The 5,436-nt window shown below is 37.1% G+C and overlaps 1 pseudogene; it reads left to right on the forward strand.

The window, feature by feature from the left end:
* Window positions 1-3,779: 3,779 nt before the first annotated feature.
* Window positions 3,780-5,036, forward strand: LOC128931157 (actin-related protein 3 pseudogene; annotated as a pseudogene).
* The last annotated feature ends 400 nt before the right edge of the window (window positions 5,037-5,436 follow it).

The raw sequence follows: 5,436 nt of genomic DNA on the forward strand, positions 1-5,436 counted from the left end.
CTCCACGGAGTTCTCTGAGAACGGAAGGTTAAAAGTAGTGTGAAATGCTCAGATTTGAAGTGTTACCCTAGAGCAATCTATTACTGTAAGTTCTCTCTTAACCTCATTGATACATTCTTGGAAACTGCAACTTTAAGTCCTTAAGCTAAATGCCATGTAAGAAAACCAATTTTGCTACATGCTAATTGATATAAATAAAAGAATAAGTTTCTACAGAATATTTCTGATCACAAAACATCACAAAACTTCTAAATAAAGAATCCAAACACTTCCACATTAACCACTGACATAAATGTGAGATATATATATGTTTACGAAAGCATAATAAAAGCAAGTAAGATAATTATTTACCCAATTATTCAGTTCAGAGTCTGGGGTGGCCAGAATCCATCCCAGCTACTCAGAGCATCAGGTAGGAGCCAACCCTGGCCAGGCAGCCTTTCTATCACACTGTGCTTTTATACACACTTGCATTCACTCCTACTGGGACAACTTAAGACACGCCAGTTCATTTAAAGTGCATGTCTTTAGAATGTGGGAGGAAATGAGTTTCAAAAGGATGCTGAACTATTGTCTTGTTTTGCTAAGGAAGAGTGGAGATTAGAGTGATATATTAATACTCATTTTGAAACACGTCTTAACAAAACACACTCAAATTCTTTCCACACACTCATACACAAATAAACCGATTCTGGGACATCCCATATGTGATGCAACATAACTCCAGTTACAATAAGTTTTTAGTTTTCTATCATATATTGAAACATGATTGACCTTACTTTTGTATTTATGCTAAGTAAATTATATTAGGAAGTGATATAAGTAAACTAAGCCCTACTTGAGGAGGGAGGAAATAATTAGAGGAAAGAATAGGTGTTTGTTCTGAGATAAAGTTTATTAGGACAGATAGCACATGATATCTAAAAAGAACACAATAACATATTAATTTCTAAGCATGGTACAGGAATCCAGGACAAGCTGGGATACAGAAATCTCAGTAGCTAGAAGCAGGACCCATGAGTGGGATGTAGTGGGAAGGCTAGGAATAGTAAAAGAAACGTTTTGTTTACTGTGTAAGGTTTTTAACACTTTTTGTAATTATTGGAGATAGAGTAAAATAAATAATAATGTTTTTGACAACTTCTTGATCTTGCTGAACTCTTTCTGTTTTAAGTAATATTCTAGGTGTTTTTGTAAAGATTAGGTTATTTAAACTCATAACAGTTTATAGAAATAAGAACATTAAGTCACACAGTATTGTTTGACCTAAACCACCCACAATTAGAGAGTAAAAATGAGAATTATTTACTCCTATAGTCTCAATTTAAATCCTCTGTGTTTGATGTCACCATTGTTATGTTTCCTACTATAATAATGTGGCTCCAGAATAATGGGCATCAGATAAAAAGTGGAAAATTTGGGTTTTCAAAACTCTGAGTTAGAAAAACCACCACAAAGAAGACCTGGCAACAAGTTGTTTCCACTGAAAATTATACTTTAAGTGAAGAAAGAAATGTCTTAAATAACATCCTATGGGACAGGACACCAATCACAAATGTTTTTGATGAGATAAGAAATATTGAAGCAGGCAGAATAATGACCTCTAAAGATGTCCTGGAAACTGTGAATATGTTTCTTGACATCCTGAACCCTGGAGACTGTGAATATGTTGCTTGACATAACAAAGGGACTTTGCAGATGTGATTATGTTAGGATCTTGATACGGAAGATTAACCTGGATTATCAGGGTGGATCCAAAAAAATCACAAGGTTTAATTGGGTCCACCAAGAGGGAGGCTGGAAAATCAAAGTCATATGGAGAAGTGATAGCAGAATTAGAGGTCAGAGTGATGGGGATGCAATCTTTGAAGATAGTAGGGGGCCATGAGCCAAGGAATGTGGTCAGGCTATAGAAGCTAAAAAAGGGGAGTAACAAAGTCTCTTCTAGAACCTCCAGAAGGAACACAGCCATACTGAGACCTTCATTTGAGGACTATAAGACCTATTTTAGACCATAGGCAACCAGATAAATAAGATAATAAAGCTGTGTTGTGTTAAGCCACTAAGTTTGTGGTAACTGGTTATGGTAACAATAAGAATCCAATATGTATATTCAAATACCCAAATTAACATCTCGCTTAAGGATTTTCTGATTCATTTTCTTTTATAAGTCTTGGATTCTGAGTAGCAAGTGCAGACCATCTGGCCTTCTGTTGTAATTAATACCACTTAGTCTGTGCTATGATTTTTAAAAATACTGAATACTGGATTTTGTAAACATATCTTTTCCTGAGATAATTATCTTAGGATGTAAGGATTGAAATGACTTCTAAATTAAACAGGTGTTGGCCCACTGCTGTGACAATCTAGTATGTCCTTTTAAAGTTTCAGACTCCAAAAGGGAGGGCAACTCAGAATTTGCAATTAAATTAATACAACTCTCAGGTTTCAAAAGAACTATATCTATTATTAGGAGAAGGAGCCCAGGCTAGTGACACTATTGGTAGCCTCAATTCTATTCAGGCATCAAGAAACCCCTGGCAGTGTAGGCTAGACAAGAAATTGGGCACTATTGTCTTGATTTTATTCAATTTAGGATTGTTGATATGGGGATTTTGATACTCAAGTTTTAAAGTAAATGATCTTAGACTTCTATCCCTTTGATCTTTGCATTTTAGTTTTCAAATAGATTTACTATTTTAACTTCTATTTCTTCTTAGGAAATTTATATGAAGATGAATTTATATTCAAATTTGGCTCATCTACATGTTGTTTGCATTCAGTGGTTGAAGTGTCTTTATAGATTTCATCTTAATGTGGCGTTTTATTCTCAATTTTATGTAAGCTGTTTCTTACAACTGCAAGAAAAATGACTGTATCTTATGGGGTAAGTTCTGGATAATGCCTGTACCCACCCTCTATAGCTGCCTAACATGGAAAATGTGGTAACTGCTATTTCAAATTGTGTTCAGTCACAGACACAAAACTTGGTGGACTTGCATTTTATGTTTCTATAACTTCCCATCCTTCAGGTAACATGTTTTGTGAATTCAGCCGCACTATAGACAAATTTAATAATCCACAGAAGTGCATGCATTATGACAACATACACTTGCAGAAGAGCTTTTTACATTTTTTTTCTAAATATGTGTACATAGCCTTCTGTGCACCATGTATCTTACATGTTGAACAATGTGAGAAGAAAACACTAGAAGGTTTGAATGCAGCTTTGCCAGGGCATGAACTTAATTAGATACAGTTCTGATCCATTACTGAGAGTGCTGGAAACAAAATGTGAAAATCTTACCAGAGTCCCAGAAGATCTGAAAGAAGCAATGTTTGGGAAACAGTCTCATGAATGCTGGCAGAAAACCAGTCACTTACCTGATTGAAAAATCAGCAAAAAATATTTCGGTATGATGAACTCAGCTATTTTTTTCTTCCTTTTGAGAGGAAATCTGCTCAGTGTTTTCTCCCTGGATCCTCCATGTGGTAAGTCTCACCGGGGTAACTCTCCATATCAAGAAGTCTCACCAGGGAAGGCTGCCTATTACTGAGTAATAAATTGCTCTAATTGGACTGCCTGCCTGGGTTGTGGAAGTGATAGCCGCAGACCGAGCCTGCTGTTTTCTTGCTGCTGCTTTGGCTTCCCAGCTACCCCCCGGACGGTGAGGGCAGCCCGGCTGTGAATGGTCAGATAGCCCCTGTCTCCCGCCGCCAATCTCTGGCCCCGAGCAACAGGGAGCAGACGGCGGCGGCAGCAGCAGCGGGCAAGGAGGAAGATGGCGAGATGGCTGCCGGCCTGTGTAGTGGACTGTGGCACGGGGTATGCAAAACTAGGATATGCTGGAAATACAGAACTGCAGTTTAACATCCCTTCTTGTATTGCTATTAAGGAGTCGGTAAAAGTGGGTGATCAAGCTCAAAGCAGGGTGATGAAAGCTGTTGATGACCTAGACTTCTTCAATGGTGATGAAGCAATAGGAAAACCTACATATGCAACAAAGTGGCCAATCTGCCATGGTACAGTTGAATATTGGGACTTGATGGAAAGGTTTATGGAGCAAGTGATCGTTAAATATTTAAGGGAAAAACCTGAAGACTATTATTTTCTCTTGACTGAACTTCCATTGAATACTCCAGAAAACAGGGAATATACTGCTGAAATAATGTTTGAATCTTTCAATGTTCCAGGCTTGTACATTGCTGTGCAGGCTGTTCTTGCCTTAGCTACATCTTGGACCTCAAGAAAAGTAGGAGAACGGACATTGACTGGTATGGTAATAGATAGTGGAGATGGTGTCACTCATGTCATTCCTGTGGCTGAAGGGTATGTGAAGGGTTATATTAAACACATTCCAATCACAGGATGAGATATAACATATTTTAATCAGGAACTGCTGAGAGACCAATAAGTAGGAATCCCTCCAGAACAATCTTTGGAAACTGGCAAGGCAGTAAAGGAGTGCTATAGTTACGTCTGCCCAGATTTAGTGAAAGAATTTAACAAGTATGATACAGATGGGTCAAAACGGATTAAACCGTATACTGGAATCAATGCTATCTCAAAGAAAGAATTTTCAGTTGATGTTGGTTATGAGAGATTTTTTGGACCTGAAATCTTTTTTCATCCAGAGTTTTCTAATCCAGACTTTACACAACCTATCTCAGAAGTTGTAGATGAAGTAATTTAGAATTGTCCTGTTGATGTCAGACATCATCTCTACAAAAATATTGTCCTCTCTGGAGGTTCAACCATGTTCAGGGAATTTGCACATCACTTGCAAAGAGATTTAAAAAGAACTGTAGATGCCCGGCTGAAATTAAGTGAGGAATTTAGTGGTGGTAAATTAAAGCCATAACCTATTGATGTACAAGTCATTACACACCACATGCAGAAATATGCAGTTTGGTTTGGAGGATTAGTTCTGGCTTCCACACCTGAGTTCTACCAATTATGCCACACCAAAAAGGATTATAAAAAAATTGGACCTAGCATTTGTCGTCACAATCCAGTGTTTGGAGTCATGTCATAAAATTGACTTCATAATTATTGGGGTTAGAAAGGTGGGAAAGAGACAATCCTTCTGATTACCTGTTTTGTCTGGATGGCTGGTTTTGAGGTTTTAAACCTGATATGAAATAGTAAGACCAAACATGATTATACAGGAATATTTTAATAAGTTTATCAACATGCAGATGTATAAGAGAGTGAAAGTCATTGTGCTTTTCTTTAGATTTAATATTTGAATCTTATATGTAACAAAAAGAAGTGGGTTTTAGTTCTTTCTGTGCCCTGATATTTTGTATATTAATAAATTATCCAAGATTTGATGGGATTTATCCATGTGTAGATAGCTCTATAATGCTTGAATTGCACACTTCTAAGCGTGCAATGCAAGAGCTTGTTTATATTACATACTTTTTATACTTTGA

This window comes from Callithrix jacchus, chromosome 18, assembly GCF_049354715.1.
Source record: "Callithrix jacchus isolate 240 chromosome 18, calJac240_pri, whole genome shotgun sequence".
Lineage (NCBI taxonomy): Eukaryota > Metazoa > Chordata > Mammalia > Primates > Cebidae > Callithrix > Callithrix jacchus.